Source organism: Coregonus lavaretus (genome assembly GCF_964263955.1).
Source record: "Coregonus lavaretus genome assembly, chromosome: 14".
Lineage (NCBI taxonomy): Eukaryota > Metazoa > Chordata > Actinopteri > Salmoniformes > Salmonidae > Coregonus > Coregonus lavaretus.
In genome coordinates this window covers 39,752,458-39,774,434 of record NC_140001.1, presented here as the reverse complement: position 1 = coordinate 39,774,434, position 21,977 = coordinate 39,752,458, and positions in this window count along the sequence as shown.

The following is a 21,977-nucleotide window of genomic DNA, read 5'->3' as shown; positions in this document are numbered from 1 at the left end:
CTAGGGTGTAGTACATTTTCATGCCTCCACAGACTGGGTGTGTTAATCAATGTTCATGTAAGTGTGTGAGGGAGAGTGAGAGGGGGAGAGAGAGGAGCACAGCACACAGCACTGTGATTTATATCGCAACCCCACTCATAGATTTATGATGAATGGAATTAATCTACTTCTAATCTGTTACAGATCTAGCAGGGGAAAATTATGAAAAGTGATCATGCGAGTGTGGCGAGCCAACCGCATCAATTAACACGGGGTCGGCAGACGGCAGCCTTTGTGCCCGTGACAGATGTAGAACTCCTCGTTTGGGCCTGGGTGTTCGCTATACGTGGAGAAATTTGGCGAGGCGTGATAGCCTTCAACAATGCATGGCACAGGAAGACTGTTAAGGTGGGCTAGAGAGTTGAGGGAGACAGAGACAGACATACGGAGAGAAATAGAGACAGACGGAGAGCTTTGTCATTGGATTAATTTAGACCATCAGAGATGAGGTTTTGACTTACTAACTTGTGTGTCAAAGGTCAAATAGGTGGTGCTTATATTTGTCCAGTTTCACTGCATGTACAAGTGGGTTACCTGTACAAGTGTGAGATGTTAAATGTTAATGTGTTTTTTGCATATCCCAACTCCCCCTGAGAGTGGATTCACGGCCAGGGATCCGCCAATATTGACACCGACTGTGGAGCTCAAGGATTAAAACTAGCAACCTTTCACTTACTGGCACAATGCTCTAACCGCTAGGCTACCTGTGTGTGTGTGTGCATGTGTGTGTGTGTGTGTGTGTGTGTGTGTGTGTGTGTGTGTGTGTGTGTGTGTGTGTGTGTGTGTGTGTGTGTGTGTGTGTGTGTGTGTGTGTGTGTGTGTGTGTGTGTGTGTGTGTGTGTGTGTGTGTGTGTGTGTGAGTGTAGAGAGGCATTTGCACTTGTTGTATTCTGGAATTAACCTACAGCATAATTACAGATCGAACCCCAAGGATATGGAATCTTACATCAACAATGGGACAAATGCCACCAAATACAGAAATAGCTTTTTCTACACTGTAAGAAAAACTAACTGGTTTGGCATAATTTGTAACCCACTAGAAGTTACAACTCCAAAAAGGAGAACACCTAATCCTAGCAACAAAGGCATTAAAAAGAGCAAGCTATCTGTACATCTGCTTGGCAGTCCTGTAACTCTGTCCTGGCGATATATTCAGTGCAGTGATGTGATTGTAAAACCCCATCTCGTCCACGCCACCAGACCCCATAAAAAGGCTGTGTGTCGCTGGCAATACTGATGTGAAGCTATTGCCTTGAGCGCAGCACAGCCAAGTGAATGGCCCAGAAAGACTGTGTGTGTGATCACGTTCAGATCCCAGGGATTCTACAGCCTAGTTCTGACAGTGAGGATAGAATACAGACATATCCTAGAATGGTGCCAATGGAATTCTATGAATATAGCCTGTATACGAGAACAAGGTATTCAATGACAATAGCGATGAGAAAAACATAATGCGTATTCACTCCTCTGTCAATCATCCACAGAGGGACAGAAAATACAGTGATATTGTAGGAATTTGTTCTGATTTTATTTGATAGGGAACAGACATTCTGAGCACAAAGATAGATGTCATGATTTAAATCATAATAAGGGGAGGACTTCGCTCCACGTCCTTGAGTTGCCTCTGTCACACTGCACACCAGGGGCACAAAAAAAAGAAAAAGAAACGTGATAAAAGCCAGAGGAAAGAACCAAAGCCTGAAGTCAGACTGTTTGTAATCTGTGCAGAGAGAGATTGAGGAATTGAGAGCGAGAGAAAGAGAATAAGAGAGACAGAGGTACTGAAAATTCTAAATGTTCCCACTAGTAAAAACTCAACAGACCTCAATTAGCTGAGCACTTAACGGAGCAGGAAAGAAACACAGAGAGAGAGTGGCTGCCTAACAGCAGCTGAAGTGCTTCATGCGAGGAGACATTAGGGGTAAATTAATTACATTTGATGGTAAAGCATGAGAACGTAGTGTACAGGCCTTTGAAAAGGGGAACCAGGTTATTTTTGGAAGGCCAGGATGCTTAGTTTAAGGCATGATGAGGGCTCTGAAAGCTTTCCCAATGACATGGGGAGCAGATTCCATCGTGAAGACAGGAGTTCCATAATCAAACCCACATTACTGCCATGGAAACTGAGGAAGAAAACAAAATAAATTAAATGATAAAAAACATACTTCATTGTGGACAATCTCGTGAAGAGGAAAGGAAATCAAGGGAATGGAATATGTACTGTGAATGAACTATGTATTATCAGACAGTAAAGAGTGTTTTGTGGTCTGTAGAAGGAAGGCTCTCCCCCTAAAAGGGCTTATTATCCACATATAGACACATAACTTTCCTACTGAATGACAGAGATGACTGATTTGGATAGGACACACACACACACAGCAGAAGGAAACCAACACTTCATTATCTGAGATTAGCAGGGTGGTCAAACATAGTGGCTGATGTGGGAGAGTGTGTGTGTGTGCGTGTGTGCGTGTGTGTGTGTGTGCGTGTGTGCGTGTGTGTGTGTGTGTGTGTGTCGATTCTCACCCCACAACGTAGCTGCCAAGTGTTGCTGGTTTGGGGTATTTTGTTTTTTTTAAGTTCAAGTAAAAGGGTTCAAATGGCTCAGACATTTAGCTTCTGTTGGGGAATGTGGATCTGGGAGTTTTATAGTGTGTTCTGGAAATGCTGTTCTGATGTGTGACCTTGAGCACACAGATCTTAAAGGGATAGTGCGAGATTCTGGCAATTAGGTTTTTCTACTTACAGCGAGTCAGATTAACTCATGTATACCATTTTTATGACTCTGGGTGCAAAATGCTAGCTGTACCGGTAGACTTCCAGTCATTGTGCTAACGCTAGTTAGCATTGGCTTACGAAACTACCTTCAACTTCCTTCAAACTGCACACAGAGACATACAAATGATATCCATGAGTTCATCTAACTCTGGGTAAGTTAATTACCAGAATCTCGCATTATTCCTTGAAAGATTCTGGCATCAACAGGTACAGCAAAACCCAAGCACAGTTGTAACTATTTGGCTATCATGGAGTGGACTGAAGTACTACCATTAAAAACCACAATGCACTTTTAACCACTATCCTTCACCCTAATCCTTACTCCTGACCTTTAATGGATATTTCCATTTTGAAACTAACTTTATGAAATTATTTCATACCTTGGTAGTGTCCTAAAGTCGAGTTGTGTCCATGTTCCTCTGCATTTATTCCATATATCCATAAAAACCTCTACAGTCTTGATTCCCAGAAGGAAACAATACACACCAGCTTATTCCAGCACAATTGTTCTAAACAATTACTACTACTACACATTTGCTAAAGAATTGAGTTAGCAAATGACATAGGTAAAATGTGAACTCCTAAACTAGATGTAAATGTTCTTGAATGTATATATCCATTTTGTTTGATCTATTTAGCATTGGTAATTCGCTAGCCCAAGAATGTACTGTAAAGGATTGTAGGTGAGCCTACTCCTTTTGTGTCTAAGAACCATATATGTTATGTTCAGAGGTAAACTGGCTCTGGCTGCCAAAATAGCAAAATATTTAATCTCAATGTGAATCGATTCTAAATTGCGATAAGGTTCTAGAAACATAAAGCCCTCTACTTTCATATCACATCAAAATAATTTCACAAATGCAAAATATACACTTACTGTACACTGTTTTAAACGGTTTTAACACAGTTGCAGCTGACAGTATTTTTCAGTTACAGCCCTTTTCTGGCATCCTTCTTCCATTACACATACAGTTGAAGTCGGAAGTTTACATACACTTAGGTTGGAGTCATTAAAACTCATTTTTCAACCACTCCACACATTTCTTGTTAACAAACTATAGTTTTGGCAAGTCGGTTAGGACATCTACTTTGTGCATGACACAAGTAATTCTTCCAACAATTGTTTACAGACAGATTATTTCACTTATAATTCACTGTATCACAATTCCAGTGGGTCAGAAGTATACATACACTAAGTTGACTGTGCCTTTAAACAGCTTGAAAAATTCCAGAAAATGATGTCATTGCTTTAGAAGCTTCTGATAGGCTAATTGACATAATTTGAGTCAATTGGAGGCCTACCTTCAAACACAGTGCCTCTTTGCTTGACATCATGGGAAAATCAAAAGAAATCAGCCAAGACCTCAGAAAAAAAATGGTAGACCTCCACAAGTCTGGTTCATCCTTGGGAGCAATTTCCAAATGCCTGACAGTACCACATTCATCTGTACAAAAAATAGTACGCAAGTATAAACACCATGGGACCACAAAGCCGTCATACCGCTCAGGAAGGAGACGCGTTCTGTCTCCTAGAGATGAATGTACTTTGTTGCGAAAAGTGTAAATAAATCCCAGAACAACAGCAAAGGACCTTGTGAAGATGCTGGTGGAAACAGGTACAAAATTATCTATATCCACAGTAAAACAAGTCCTATGTCGACATAACCTGAAAGGCCGCTCAGCAAGGAAAAAGCCACTGCTCCAAAACCGCCATAAAAAAGCCAGACTACAGTTTGCAACTGCACATGGGGACAAAGATCGTACTTTTTGGAGAAATGTCCTCTGGTCTGATGAAACAAAAATAGAACTGTTTGGCCATAATGACCATCGTTATGTTTGGAGGGAAAAGGGGGTGGCTTGCAAGCCGAAGAACACCATCCCAACCTTGAAGCACGGGGGTGGCAGCATCATGCTGTGGGGGTGCTTTGCTGCAGGAGGGACTGGTGCACTTCACAAAATAGATGGCATCATGAGGAAGGAACATTATGTGGATATATTGAAGCAACATCTCAAGACATCAGTCAGGAAGTTAAAGCTTGGTCGCAAATGGGTCCACCAAATGGACAATGACCCCAAGCATACTTCCAAAGTTTTGTGAATTGTGAAAAACTGAGTTTAAATGTATTTGGCTAAGGTGTATGTAAACTTCCGACTTCAACTGTAGGTGTTCGGAGATGCTAGATAGCTAATTAGAAGAGGTGGTCACCTCAGTCTTCCGTAAAAACACACTGTAACATGGAAATATGGCCGTGTGGATTATTATTATTATTATTATTGGACACTATTAAGGTGTGTAGTAATTTAACCTTTTGTTTTTTGAAAATGATTTCTCGTTGATATGAAAATTAAGTTCCAAATGTTTCCAAAACCATATCTCAAGCGTTGATGTTTAGACATCACTTCGGTGCATTTGCATTTGCATATGTTTAGCATTACCGTCTATGAATGGGCTAGTCATTTGCTAGGTTGCGACTGAACCACAGATTCAAATGTACTTCCTGTTTGGACTGTCAAACCGAACGTGTTGTCATCACCTGGTGTAAGTCCTGGAACCCTATTAACAAGATGTCATAATTTTTTCAGCATTCTTACCATACTGAAAAAAACTGTAAATATTGATCAAGGTTTTGTTAAGTACATTGACTCAGCCTTTTCAGTGCAAGAACAATGTTGTTTTGGACTAAACTCAGAAACCGGCTAACCATTTCTGACTTAATAGGACTGGCTTTAGACTAATACATCAATCTCCATATCCCTAAAAGACCATACTGTATTCCTCTTTTCTCTCTCAGTCCAGTCTCTCAAGTTTAGCTGAACCATCAATCCACTTCCTTGAGGGCCTTACCAGTCCTTTCTCTGCCTGTTTCACTGGAAATGTAGCATACTTAATGGGCATTATTCAAAGAATAAAAGGGTTACAGTTCCTCTAAGTGCCCAAGATAGAAATAAATGAACTGAAAACGCTATTATCCCACAAGAAGAGATTAAAAAGCTTCATGGCTATTAGGCCCCTAAATAAATGGAAAAAAAACTTTGATGTGCTTTTATTTCAAGCTGTATGCATTTGGTAATGGCGCACATAAACTGATCATTTCTCTGTAATCCTGTAAGGATTAGAGTTCTTTTGAGGCACGACTGTTCGTGATTATGCCCCACGCAGTTGCTCAGACGGGAACATGTGTTTAAACACTTCATTGAGAATTTCCATCGGCGCTCCGCAGCTTCCAAGATGAACTGCATTCTGGCTTATTTTAATGGAGACCAATAAAAATTCACAGTATGGTATTTATCTGAAATGGTGGTGGTAGTGTGTGTGTGATGTCTGCCACACCACTGGGCTGTGTTTAAGGGAGATTCCAGAATAAAGCTTTATTGAGCGTTGATAGAATGCCCAAAAATGTCCCTAGGTGGCCTTAGACTTATCACTCTATGGTGGGCTCATACACAAGCTCTCTCTCCTTCTTTCTCTCTCACTCTCTTTCTCTCTCTATCTTCATCTCTCTCCCTCCGTCATCACGTTCTCTCCCTCCCACACACACTCACAGAAAAACATTCCTAATTTGTGGCCATCGATTTAGTAATGACCGCATGATGTCTGTATTGTTAATAGAAAAATCAAAGCTTTTTAATGAAGCAGACATGTGATGTAAGTGTGATCAATACTGGCTAGACAATGGTTTCACTGATAATCCTAAAACTGGACAGCTTTAATGTTTATTGGGGACAATAACATTGGAGGCTCGTTTGCCCTTTAAAGCTTAAAAGCAGCTCTAAATTAGAAGTACATAAGGCCATCAAGTAGAGTCATTGTTAATTCTCGGAAGGGCTGCAAAGTTCCCCTATGTCTCTGTAATTCGAGCAGTTAATAAAGAAATGGAAATAAATATTTTAATTTTTTCACTTTTTGAAATAACTTGGTAAATTAATATGGCTATGTCAGGTAGAATAAGGCTAAATCAATAGTTGTATTATTCAGGGAAAAGAGGATATAAGTCATCCAACCTCAGGGACCGATGCCAGATATTACCACAGAAAGCATATTGACTTTATCAAACAATAAGCACTGGCCTTCACAAACAGGCCCGAATAACAACCTGACTCTATTTGTGTGCTTCTAGTCACTATATTCAAGATAGCAGGCATACTTTCACACAGCCTTGTGGCTGTCCCTGTTCCCGTTCTCTCTCTTTCCCTTACTATCTCTCTCATTCTGAATCACTGATATATCAAATTGTAAATATACTTTACATACACTGAGCACAGCCTATGTCGTCCTGTTGTACAGCTCATTGTTGATGTAGTGGCCTAAGGCCCTTTCAGGGTGTCTGTCAACCAACAAAGACTAGGCATTATGTTCAGTCCTCTCTACAGTAACCACAATAAGCTTTGTTCAATTTCCCTAGAAACCGAGGGTCAAATTGACTCCATTACACTACAGTGCACAGACTCTCACTCTAACAATTCTGTTCCAGATTTGTTTGTGATGCATTTCAGCAACGAAGGTGAAAGATAAATCCCTGTGTGACACAGGCCTTGACATTGTGCTGAGAATTTGATTAATACACTATTCACGTATTGCTACACCAGAAAACCATGTGCTACACTGTTGGGAGAGAGTGGAGAAAAATAGTTTGCTGTTATTGTATGATTTGAAAAGTTGAAAACAAAAAAACTGTAAATCTGTTTATTCTTTGTGTTGAATAACCTGATTGCCTCAGGTCAATGAGAGCAAGAGTGTGTGCACATGTGTGTACGTGTGCGTGTGTGTGTGGGGGGGGGGGGGGGACTCACATATAAAGATTGGGGCTTTATCTTTGTAATATTTTCATGCAGGGCAACACCTCTCTGTGGGTTAGTGGTGTTAGTCTTCCATTACTGCTCTTTACTCTGTTTTTATCCGGAATGACTAGCTAAACCCACCTAGGAGTGGCTGTCTGCATCTTAAAGCATGGACACAGAAACACACACTCACATGCACGCACACACACACACAGCCAGGCACACACATAGATGTACACACATGCATACACGCATACACACACCGCGTGCATGTGTGTGCATCTGTGTGCATGCCTGTGTACGTGTGTGTGTGCCTCGCTTTGTGCGTGCCCTGCTGTATGTGTGCGTTGTGTGCTTGTGTGTGCGTGTGTGTGTGTGTCTGTGTGTGTCTGCGTGTGTGTGTGTCTGTTTGTGTCTGTGTGTGACTGTGTCCATGCTTTAAGATGACATGCGCACACACACACACACACACACTTCACTCAGCATTCCAGGTGGGCTAGCTAATTTAATTTTCTGTGTGTAGCTGCTTGGGTGTCCTTTGTCCTTGACTCCATTGCTGGTGGCCATTCCCTACACGCAGATACACAGGCAAGCAAGCACGCACACATGCAAGCCACATACACACCACTACATTCCAGGAGGCCTTGACATATTTACAACAGCATTCAGGAGAGTCATGTCAGCCCTGTACATGAAAACTACAGAAGGACCATCACATGGCCACAAGATCCAGGAACCTGACCGGCTTCATCATTTAATCAATTAATTAATAATAATAAATGGCATAATAAACCAATCAATCAATCAATGGATCAGACACACACAAAGCAACATGACAGTAATGACACAGAAAGGCAGAATCGTATGGCTAGAATGAATGATCTTTAAATTATAAAAGGGTGGTTTGTTAGGTTTACAGCTTATTAGCTCTTCTTCTCCTGAATCCAGGCTGATGACATAGATGATATTTCATTCATTAGATGTAATCTCAATGTTCTTCTTTAGGTTGTGAACTTCCATGACTCACCTGTATTTAATAGGAACCCAGTCTATTTCAACAGGTAGATAAGCTCTGTAGAAACTCTAAAAGCAGGAGTTGGATTGATGCAGGTGTATTTGGCAGGTAGATCCTGTCAACAGCCAGATTTGCTTTGGTAACACTAACATCCTGAAACTGTACTCTCACAATCAGTTCTCAACAGTTTAGCTTGCATACACTCTTAGAAAAAAAGGTTATGTCTAGAACCTAAAAGGGTTATTTGGCTGTCCCCATGGGCGAACCCTTTGAAGAACCCTTTTTGGTTCACCAAAAAGGGTTCTACCTGTAACCAAAAAGGGTTCTCCTACAGGCACAGCCGAAGAACCCTTTTGGAACCCTTTTTTCTTAGAGTGTGGACCATATTAATGACACATGAAATCAGCTCTGAATTGTCATGAATGCTATCAAAAGTTGGAATATTGGATGTTCTTCCAGTGCCAGATGTTGAGTGACAGGCTTCCACTGTTCTCTGAGATTTAATGACCATAGGAGGAGACAAAGTCAAATAAGAGCGTCTTCCAAAACTTGTGTCTGATTCAAACCAGTTCATTCACACCATTGCAAATGCAGGAAAGGAGACAAGGAGAGGAAATCACTTTTGACTATTGAGATGCACCCTAGGTGGTCTGTCTCTGGTTTTAACAGCAAAATAAGTGCACTAGCCATGTGACAGTTTTCCCAAATGGTGGTCAGGACCAGCTGATGCCTGCTAGCCAATGGTTCTTGGGTAGTGGTGAAAGCCTGAGTTGTGGTTGGAAACATGTTTTTTCTATTTGGTGGGTCACAGGAGAAATCTAAAATACTTTGGGTGGATTAAGGAACCATTGGTGATGGGGCTTAAAATAGTATTTAGGTAATGAGGAATGGGATTGTGAGGGAACATTAATGCCATTTAGTATATTTTTCCATTCAATTTATCCTATCGCTGAGTCAATGATTAACATATTTGTTGCATAATGAGAGAATTGTCAGAAGCACAAATTCTTGTGAAATGAGATGCAGTTATGCAGTTACAACAAAAAATGTGTTTTGACAGCTGAGGAATTACAACTCATCATACATCAACATATTACTTTCAGCATTAATATCTTCCAGGTAGTAACCCATTTCTCATTTTTCCCTCAGGCCTGCTTTGCCTCTCATCTCTCGCTCTCATTCTCTTTCTCTATCTCTCACTCTTTCTCTTAGATGGGTGAGAAAACAATCAATTTAATCAATTTTGAATTCAGGCTGTAAAACAACAAAATGTGTCAAGGGATATGAATACTTTCTGAAAGCACAGTAGTGCCTTCAGAAAGTATTCATACCTCTTGACTTATTCCACATTTTGTTTTGTTGCAGCCTGAATTCAAAATGGAATAAATATATTTTTTTCTCACCGATCTACACACAATACCCCTTAATGACAGTGAAGACATGTTTTTCGAAATGTTCGCACATTTATTTAAAATCAAATACAGTATCTAATTTACATAAGTATTCACACCCCTGAGTCAATAAATGTTAGAATCATCTTTGACAGCGATTATATTATTATTGTTATTTATTTTTTATTTTTTGGAAGACGCTCTTATCCAGAGCGACATCAAATCAAATCAAATCAAATTTATTGGTCACATACACATGGTTAGCAGACGTTATTGCGAGTGTAGCGAAATGCTTCTGCTTCTAGTTCCGACAGTGCAGAAATATCTAGCAAGTAATATCTAACAGTTCTACAACAAAAACCTAATACACACAAATCTAAGTAAAGGAATGGAATAAGAATATATAAATATATGGATGAGCAATGTCATTATCAGAGTGGCATAGGCTAAGATGCAATATATAGTATAGAATACAGTATATACATATGAGATGGGTAATGCAAGATATGTAAACATTATTTAAGTGGCATTATTAGTGACTAGTGTTCCATTTATTAAAGTGGCCAGTGATTTTCAAGTCTGTATGTAGGCAGCAGCCTCTCTGTGCTAGTGATGGCTGTTTAACAGACTGATGGCCTTGAGATAGAAGCTGTTTTTTCAGTCTCTCGGTCCCAGCTTTGATGCACTCATTCTGACCTCACCTTCTGGATGATAGCGGGGTGAACAGGCAGTGGCTGGGATGGAAGTTGTCCTTGATTATCTTTTTGGCCTTCCTGTGACATCGGGTGCTGTAGGTGACCTGGAGGGCAGGTAGTTTGCCCCCAGTAATGCGTTGTGCAGACCGCACCACCCTCTGGAGAGCCCTGCGGTTGTGGGTGGTGCAGTTGCCGTACCAGGCAGTGATACAGCCCGACAGGATGCTCTCAATTGTGCATCTGTAAAAGTTTGTGAGGGTTTTAGGTGACAGGCCAAATTTCTTCAGCCTCCTGAGGTTGAAGAGACGCTGTTGCGCCTTCTTCACCACACTGTCTGTGTGGGTGGACCATTTCAGTTTGTCAGTGATATGTACGCCGAGGAACTTAAATCTTTCCACCTTCTCCACTGCTGTCCCGTCGATGTGGATAGGGGGGTACTCCCTCTGCTGCTTCCTGAAGTCCACGATCATCTCCTTAGTTTTTTTGACGTTGAGTGAGAGGTTATTTTCCTGACACCACACTCCGAGAGCCCTCACCTCCTCCCTGTATGCTGTCTCATCGTTGTTGTTAATCAAGCCTACTACGGTTGTGTCGTCTGCAAACTTGATGATTGAGTTGGAGGCGTGCATGGCTGCGCCGTCATGGGTGAACAGGGAGTACAGGAGGGGGCACACACCCTTGTGGGGTCCCAGTGTTGAGAATCAGCAAAGTGGAGCTGTTGTTTCCTACCTTCACCACCTGGGGGCGGCCCGTCAGGAAGTCCAGGACCCAATTGCACAGGGCGGGGTTGAGACCCAGGGCCTCAAGCTTGATGATAAGCTTGGAGGGTACTATGGTGTTGAATGCTGAGCTATAGTCAATGAACAGCATTTTTACATGATGACAGAAGTGAGTGTTACGGGGCGATAGTCATTTAGTTCAGTTGCCTTTGCATTCTTGGGTACAGGAACAATGGTGGCCATCTTGAAGCATGTGGGGACAACAGACTGGGATAGAGACTGAATTTGTCCATAAACACACCAGCCAGCTGGTCTGCGCAGGCTCTGAGGACACGGCTAGGAATGTCGTCTAGGCCGGCAGCCTTGCGAGGGTTAACACGTTTAAATGTCTTACTCATGTCGGCCACGGAGAAGGAGAGCCCACAGTCCTTGGTAGCTGGCCGCGTCGGTGGCACTGTATTATCCTCAAAGCGGGCAAATAACTTGTTTAGCTTGTCTGGCAGCAAGACGTCGGTGTCCGCGACGTGGCTGGTTTTCCTATTTTAGTCCGTGATTGTCTGTAGACCCTGCCACATACGTCTCGTGTCTGAGACTTTGTCTTGATATTGACGTTTTGCCTGTTTGATTGACTTGCGGAGGGAACGATCACTCAGTTTGTATTCTGCCATATTCCCCGTCACCTTGCCATGGTTCAATGTGGTGGTTCGTGCTTTCAGTTTTTCGTGAATGCTGCCATCTATCCACAGTTTCTGGTTAGGGTAGGTTTTAATAGTCACAGTGGGGACGACATCTCCTATACACTTCCTTATAAACCCACTCACCGAATAAGCGTATACGTCTATATTATTCTCAGAGGCTACCCGGAACATATCCCAGTCTGTGTGATCAAAACAATCTTGAAGCGTGGATTCCGATTGGTCAGACCAGCGTTGAATAGTCCTAAGCATGGGTGCTTCCTGTTTGAGTTTCGGCCTATAGGAAGGGAGGAGCAAAATGGAGTCATGGTCAGATTTGCTGAAAGGAGGGTGGGGGAGGGCCTTGTATGCATAGCGGAAATTAGTATAACAACAGTCCAGTGTTTTTCCAGCACGAGTGCTGATAGAATTTAGGTAGCCTTTTTCTCAAATTTGCTTTGTTAAAATCCCCAGCTACAATAAATGCAGCCTCAGGATATATGGTTTCCAGTTTGCATAAAGTCCAGTGAAGTTCATTGAGGGCCGTCATGGTATCGGCTTGAGGGGGGATATACACGGCTGTAACAATAACCAAAGAGGATTCTCTTGGGAGATAATACAGTCGGCATTTGATTGTGAGGAATTCTAGGTCAGGTGAACAAAATGACTTGAGTTCCTGTATGGTGTTACAATTACACCATGAGTCATTAGTCATGAAACATACCCCCCCACCCTTCTTCTTCCCGGAGAGATGTTTATTCCTGTCGGCGAGATGTACTGAGAACCCAGATGGCTGTATGGACGGGGACAGTATATCCCGAGAGAGCCATATTTCCGTGAAACAGAGTATGTTACAATCCCTGATGTCTCTCTGGAAAGCAACCCTTGCCCTGATCTCGTCAATCTTGTTGTCTAGGGACTGCACATTAGCGAGTAATATACTCGGAAGCGATGGGTGGTGTGCACGCCTCCTAAGTCTGACTAGGAGACCGCTCCAGCACCCTCTCCTCCGGTGGCGTTGTTTTGGATCGGCCTCTGGAATCAGTTCAAATGCTCTGGGTGGTGCGAACAAAGGATCCGCTTTAGGAAAGTCATATTCCTGGTCGTAGTGCTGGTAAGTTGACGCCGCTCTGATATCCAATAGTTCTTCCCGGCTGTATGTAATAACACTTAACATTTTCTGGGCTAACAATGTAAGAAATAATACATTAAAAAAACAAAATACTACAAAGTTTCCTAAGGACTAGAAGCGAGGCAACCCTCTCTGTCGGCGCCTAACTTACAGTTAGGGGTGGGAGGTCCAAGAGACCTGAGGTGGCAGAACGGGGTTGGGGTGTAGGGTTTGAGCATAGCCTGAAGGTAGGGAGGGGAAGTTCCTCTTGCTGTTCCGTAGGTAAGAACCATGGTCTTGTAGTGGATGCGAGCTTCAACTGGAAGCCAGTGGAGTGTGCGGAGGAGCGGGGTGACATGAGAGAACTTGGGAAGGTTGAAAACCAGGTGGGCTGCTGCGTTCTGGATAAGTTGCAGGGGTTTGATGGCACAAGTGGGGAGCCCAGCCAGCGAGTTGCAGTAGTCCAGATGGGAGAGGACAAGCGCCTGGATTAGGACCTGCACCGCTTCCTGTGTGAGGTAGAATCGAACTCTACGGATGTTGTAGAGCATGAACTTGCAGGAGCGGGTCACTGCTTTGATGTTTGCAGAGAACGACAGGGTGTTGTCCAGGGTCACGCCAAGGTTCTTTGCACTCTGGGAGGGCAACACTGTGGAGTTGTCAAACATGATGGAGAGGTCTTTGAGCGGGCAGGCCTTCCCCGGGAGGAACAGCAGTTCCGTCTTGTCGAGGTTGAGCTTGAGATGGTGGGCCGACATCCAAGTTGAGATACAGTTTCTGCCAGGCACGCAGAGATGCATGTCGCCACCTGGGTGTCAGAAGGGGGGAAGGAGAAAAGTAGTTGAGAGTCATCCACATAGCAGTGATAGGAGAGGCCATGTGCGGATATGACGGAGCCAAGTGACTTGGTGTATAGAAAAAAGAGGAGAGGGCATAGACATTATGGGGTATTGTGTGTAGACCAGTAAAAAAAAAAAAAAAAAGTAATCCATTTTAAATGTAGGCTGTAACACAACAAAATGTGGAAAGAATCAAGTGGTGTGAATACTTAATATATATACACAAGTTTGGACACACCTACTCATTCAAGGGTTTTCTTTATTTTTACTATTTTCTACATTGTAGAATAATAGTGAAGACATCAAAACACATGTACTCCTGAGTGGCGCAGTGGTCTAAGGCACTGCATCGCAGTATTAACTGTGCCACTAGAGATCCTGGTTCGAATCCAGGCTCTGTCGCAGCCGGCCGTGACCGGGAGACTCATGGGCGGCGCACAATTGGCCCAGCGTCGTCCAGGGTAGGGGAGGGAATGGCCGGCAGGGTAGGGGAGGGAATGTAGCTCAGTTGATAGAGCATGGCGTTTGCAACGCCAGGGTTGTGGGTTTGATTCCCACGGGGGGCCAGTATAAAAAAAAAATATGTATTCACTAACTGTAAGTCGCTCTGGATAAGAGCGTCTGCTAAATGACTAAAATGTAAAACTATGAAATAACACATATGGAATCATGTAGTAACCAAGAAAGTGTTAAACAAATCAAAATATATTTGAGATTCTTCAAATAGCCACCCTTTGCCTTGATGACAGCTTCGCACACTCTTGGCATTCTCTCAACCAGCTTCACCTGGAACGCTTTTTCAAAAGTCTTGAAGGAGTTCCCACATATGCTGAGCACTTGTTGGCTGATTTTCCTTCAGTCTGCGGTCCGACTCATCCCAAACCATCTCAACTGGGTCAGGGGATTGTGGAGGCCAGGTCATCTGATGCAGCACTCCATCACTCTCTTTCTTGGTAAAATAGCCCTTACACCGCCTGGAGGTGTGTTGGGTCATTGTCCTGTTGAAAATCAAATGATAGTCCCACTAAGCCCAAACCAGATGGGATGGCGTATCGCTGCAGAATGCTGTGGTAGCCATGCTGATTAAGTGTGCTTGAATTCTAAATAAATTACAGACAGTGTCACCAGCAAAGCACCCCCACACCATAACACCTCCTCCTCCATGCTTTACGGTGGGAAATACACATGAGGAGATCATCCGTTCACCCTTACCGTGTCTCACAAATCTCCAATTTGGACCCCAGACCAAAGGACACATTTCCACCGGTCTCATGTCCATTGCTCGTGTTTCTTGGCCCAAGCAGGTCTCTTCTTCTTATTGGTGTCCTTTAGTAGTGGTTTCTTTCCAGCAATTCGACCATGAAGTCCTGAATCACACAGTACCCTCTGAACAGTTGATGTTGAGATGTGTCTGTTACTTGAACTCTGTGAAGTGTTTATTTGGACTGCAATTTCTGAGGCTGGTAACTCTAATGAACTTATCCACTGCAGCAGAGGTAACTCTGGGTCTTCCATTTCTGTGGTGGTCCTCGTGAGAGCCAGTTTCATTATAGCACTTGATGGTTTTTGCGACTGCATTTGAATAAACTTTCTTGAAATTTTCCGGATTGACTGACCTTCACGTCTTAAAGTAATGATGGACTTTCGTTTCTCTTTGCTTATTTGAGCTGTTCTTGCCATAATATAGACTTGGTCTTTTACCAAATAGGGCTATCTTCTGTATACCAGTCAAAAGTTTGAACACATCTACTCATTCCAGGTTTTGTATTTATTCTACAGGGCCAGCATCCCTGTAGAATATTTTCAACACCTTGTAGAGTCCATGCCCTGATGCATTGGGGTTGTTCTGAGGGCAAAAGGAGGTGCAACTCAATATTAGGAAGGTGTTCCTAATGTTTTGTACACCCAGTGTGTGTAACCAAACCGAAAGTAACATTACATACTAATTTCAGTGTTCTAGATTTTCATTTACTATGTTACGTCTAGTCTATGAGACCTGTTGAGTTGGTGTGCTACACACACACACACACACACACACACACACATACACACACACACACACACACACACACACACCATATGCAAAACTCCTTTCATACCTGCAGTCCACCACCTGGCCTGGACCAGAGCGTCTGTCAGATATCATCTGTTCATCTGTGCATCCACTTTCTCTCTCTGCTTCTTCCCTGTGGAGCTCTACTGCTGCCAACTCATACACACAAGTACTCAAAGAAGAGTTTACTCACAGGTTGCAAATGAAAATGACCACAAACACGCTGTGGGATAGAGATACTACTCTACTTACATATTTTTAATCAGAAATAATTATTAAATTCCGAGATGCTTTTGTATAGCATGACAGGCTTTCATACTAATGAAACCAATCCAATGATACCTGTCATGCTCTACTAAACCCAGATCCGACCCTGCAGACTGTTAGTCAAATAAATCATGCAATGTGATGCTATAATTGCTCTGTTTCATCAATGTTGAGTCCAGACACTTAGTACTGATAATTTAATTCCCACAAACATTTTGGACTAGGTGTTAAAAACAGTCATTTAGTCATTAAAACAGGGAAGATACATTTGTTTTCCCCCTAAATATGTTCCCTTCTGTTGTGTTTCTTTTTAAACATTTGTCAAACCATGTTAAATATTTGTTATTTAAAAATATCAACCACCAAGGCCCAGTACAAGATAAGTACGTACTGCTAGATGAGACTAGACTTCCCACCTCTTTACATGCTGGAATCAGTCAGGTGAACTCATGTATTCAGTAAACACACTTCACAGTGACATTTGATGTCCAGGCAAACATGGAAGTGAACATTTGAATTGTGACCTTTGGCCCTGACCTTCAGGGGGACCCCCAGAGGCGAACACACAGACGCTTAGCAACCAGACCATACCAAACCAGATCCAACAGAAAGGTGAAAGGTCAAATTAGGTGCCACTCATGTAGTGGGAGAGGAATTTAAATAGATAGGGGGCTTGGGGAATTTGAACGACATGGAGGGGTGTGGGGTTGGGTGTGGATGAGATTGCAGCCTTGTGATACAGCAGAAAACCCATGTTAGAGAGAGAGAGAGAGAGAGAGAGAGAGAGAGAGAGAGAGAGAGAGAGAGAGAGAGAGAGAGAGAGAGAGAGAGAGAGAGAGAGAGAGAGAGAGAGAGAGAGAGAGAGAGAGAGAGAGAGAGAGAGAGAGAGAGAGAGAGAGAGAGAGAGAGAGAGAGAGAGAGAGAGAGAGAGAGAGAGAGAGTGTAATGTGCATGGTCTTTGGGAATATTACACCGCCAGAGGCTAGTTCAGGACAACTGAGAGGGAAGCGATTGCTATTTTACTTCTGGTCTTCTCTCCATTGCTAAATAAATTAAGGACCGTGGTGTATTAAAACATTTTCTCATTAGCTCTGTATTTTTATTCTCAATGTATTTTATTTTATCCACCATTATACTATCGTTGGTCAATGTACCGTCAAATGCTTTTATATAGCAGCATTAGATTAACAATGTATAATGGTAGAGAATGAGTCAGAAGAATGGGCAGATCCAAACCAAGCAGTCAGGTAATTGTATCGTCCTAACCGACTTTTTCTCATTTTAGATAAAATACAACGTTACTGACAACAAGGGAAGATAATCCATCTGACAACATAATTGGTGAAATTGAAGTTTCAAAGGAAATGGGAAGTAAGAGCTGGGTGAAATATCGCCATGGGAGAAAAGTAATAATTAAATTAAGTCAGATTAAAATTAAGAGTCAGATTAAAGTTATGACAGGCTTTATGAATAATTCAGCTGGCGTTCATTTCCCAGGAAGTCAACTGTAAAATATATTTGTCTTGCCGAGGTCCCCCTTCTCCCGTATACTCTACATTTCATCTACACCAATATTGATGGATAGCATTATAAAATAAACTAATTAAATCTGAAAAGCAAAATGAATTCTGCCGATATTTCATCCCCTCTGTCTGCATCATTACGGAGCAAGACCCAGACAATATTTCACCATCAAAATATTAAAAACATAAATCAAAGGTCATAGGAGGAGAAAAAATACTATATAGGCTTGAAAGTTATTGTTTTAACAGAATGACAAAATCATTAGAATCAAATTTATGACCCAGGATGGCAGTCCTTTATATTATCTAGTGTTGGTACGTCACTGAAATATCCCATGGCTCTCGCTCTCTCTCATCCACTCAGTGGTGCTGTGGCAGAAACTAATCCCATTTCTGTCCTCCGCTTACTGTAACTGGAGGGCTCTGTTTCAGGAGATGGGCCTCCTTCCCTCTGGCCACATTGGCAAATTGGTATTCCGGAATTCCCACAGCCGTATCCCACAAATTCCACTCATCCGTTGTCATGGGAGGAAGCTGTCTAGATCTGGATTTGATGGATACTTTTTTGTTAGATTAAACATTTTGTTTTATGGTGCAAAAATGGCACGTTTTAACTGTGTTCTTATGATTCTTTGTGAAACGTTTGTTGAACATAATTTCCTGCATTCTCTGTGAAGCCTGTCATGGAGTGGTTAATGGGTAAAAGAGGGGTACTGTATAGTGCATTCGGAAAGTATTCAGACCCCTTCCCTTTTTCCAAATTTTGTTACATTACAGCCTTATTCTAAAATTGATTAAATACCCAATTTTTTTTGGCATCAATCTACACACAATACCCTTTAATGACAAAGCGAAAACAGTAAAATTGTTGCAAATGTATACAAATTAAAAACAGAAATACCTTATTTACATACGTATTCAGACCCTTTGCTATGAGACTCGAAATTGAGCTCAGGTTCATCATGTTTCCATTGATCATCCTTGAGATGTTTCTACAACTTGATTGGAGTCCACCTGTGGTAAATTCAATTGATTGGACATGATTTGGAAAGGCACATACCTGTCTATATACAGTTGAAGTCGGAAGTTTACATATACCTTAACCAAATACATTTAAACTCAGTTTTTCAGAATTCCTGACATTTAATCCTAGTAAAAATGCCCTATCTTAGATCAGTTAGGATCACCACTTTATTTTAAGAATGTGAAATGTAAGAAGATTTATTTCAGATTTTATTTCTTTCATCACATTCCCAGTGAGTCAGAAGTTTACATACACACAATTAGTATTTGGTAGAATTGCCTTTCAATTGTTTAACTTGGGTCAAACGTTTCAGGCAGCCTTCCACAAGCTTCCCACAATAAGTTGGGTGAATTTTGGCCCATTCCTCCTGACAGAGCTGGTGTAACTGAGTCAGGTTTGTAGGCCTCCTTGCTCGCACACGCTTTTTCAGTTCTGCACACAAATGTTCTATAGGATTGAGGTCAGGGCTTTGTGATGGCCACTCCAATACCTTGACTTTGTTGTCCTTAAGCCATTTTGCCACATCTTTGGAAGTATGCTTGGGGTCATTGTCCATTTGGAAGAACCATTTGCAACCAAGCTTTAACTTCCTGACTGATGTCTTGAGATGTTTCTTCAATATATCCACATAATCTTCCTTCCTCATGATGCCATCTATATTGTGAAGTGCACCAGTCCCTCCTGCAGCAAAGCACCCCCACAGCATGATGCTGCCACCCACGTGCTTCATGTTGGGATGGTGTTCTTCGGCTTGCAAGCATCCCCTTTTTTCCTCCAAACATAACGATGGTCATTATGGCCAAACAGTTCTATTTTTGTTTCATCAGACCAAAGGACATTTCTCAAAAAAGTACGATCTTTGTCCCCATGTGCAGTTGCAAACCGTAGTATAGCTTTTTTATGGTGGTTTTTGAGCAGTGGCTTCTTCCTTGCTGAGCGGCCTTTCAGGTTATGTCGATATAGGACTAGTTTTACTGTGGATATAGATACTTTTGTACCTGTTTCCTCCAGCATCTTCACAAGGTCCTTTGCTGTTGTTCTGGGATTGATTTGCACTTTTCGCACCAAAGTATGTTAATCTCTAGGAGACAGAACGCATCTCCTTCCTGAGCGGTATGATGGCTGAGTGGTCCCATGGTGTTTATACTTGCGTACTATTGTTTGTACAGATGAACGTGGTACCTTCAATTGACTCAAATTATGTCAATTAGTCTATCAGAAGCTTCTAAAGCCATGACATCATTTTCTGGAACTTTCCAAGCTGTTTAAAGGCACAGTCAACTTAGTGTTTGTAAACTTCTGACCCACTGGAATTTGTGATACAGTGAATTATAAGTGAAATAATCTGTCTGTAAACAATTGTTGGAAAAATTACTTGTGTCATGCACAAAGTAGATGTCCTAACCGACTTGCCAAAACTATAGTTTGTTAACAAGAAATTTGTGGAGTGGTTGAAAAACGAGTTTTAATTACTCTAACCTAAGTGTATGTAAACTTCCGACTTCAACTGTAAGGTCCAACTGTTGACAGTGCATGTCAGAGCAAAAACCAAGCCATGAGGTTGAAGGAATTGTCCGTAGAGCTCCGAGACAGGATTGTGTCGAGGCACAGATCTGGGGAAGTGTACCAAAACATTTCTGCATTATTGAAGATCCCCAAGAACACAGTGGCCTCCATCATTCTTAAATGAAGTTTGGAACCACCAAGACTCTTCCTAGAGCTGGCCGCCCGGCCAAATTGAGCAATCGGGGGAGAAGGGCCTTGGTCAGGGAGGTGACCAAGAACCCGATGGTCACTCTGACAGAGCTCCAGAGTTCCTCTGTGGAGATGGGAGAACCTTCCAGAAGGACAACCATCTCTGCAGCACTCCACCAATCAGGCCTTTATGGTAGAGTGGCCAGACGGAAGCCACTCCTCAGTAAAAGGCACATGACAGCCCGCTTGGAATCTGCTAAAGGCACCTAAAGGACTCTCAGGCCATGAGAAATAAGATTCTCTGGTCTGATGAAACGAAGATTGAACTCTTTGGCCTGAATGCCAGGCGTCACGTCTGGAGGAAACCTGGCACCATTCCTACGGTGAAGCATGGTGGTGGCAGCATCATGCTTTGGGGATGTTTTTCAGCGGCAGGGACTGGGAGATTAGTCAGGATCGAGGGAAAGATGAACAGAGCAAAGTACAGAGAGATCCTTGATGAAAACCTGCTCCAGAGCACTCAGGACCTCAGACTGGGGCGAAGGTTCACCTTCCAACAGGACAATGACCCTAAGCACACAGCCAAGACAACGCAGAAGTGGCTTCGGGACAAGTCTCTGAATGTCCTTGAGTGTCTCAGCCAGAGACTTGAATCAGATCGAACATCTCTGGAGAGACCTGAAAATAGCTGTGCAGCGACGCTCCCCATCCAACCTGACAGAGCTTGAGAGGATCTGCAGAGAAGAATGGGAGAAACTCCCCAAATACAGGTGTGCCACGCTTGTATTGTCATACCCAAGAAGACTCAAGGTTGTAATTGCTGCTAAAGGTGCTTCAACAAAGTACTGAGTAAAGGGTCTGAATGTAAATGTAATATTTAAGTAGATTCTTTATAAATGTGCAGATATTTATAAAAACCTGTTTTTGCTTTGCCATTATTGGGTATTGTGTGTTGATTGATGAGGGGGGGAAACAATTTAGTCCATTTTAGAATAAGGCTGTTACATAACAAAATGTGGAAAAAGTCAAGGTGTCTGAATAATTTCCGAAGGCACTGTATGTGTGAACAGTGAATATTTATCATAATCCAACTGAAAGAGTGTGGATTCTTACATGGAAAAATACTGTAAAACAGCTCTCAGCAATTGATTGACGATACCTCTACTGCCCTCAAATTCAAATCTGGACCTTGAAGCCAGTTCCTTTGCTTTTTTTAATTATTCCCCTGTAATCAGGGACTGATTTAGACCTGGGACACCAGGTGGGTGCAATTAATTATCAGGTAGAACAGGAAACTAGCAGTAGTCCAGCACTCGTAGTGTAAGACTTGAATAATCCTGCTCTACTGTATGAAACTACAGTATTTTTATCTGAC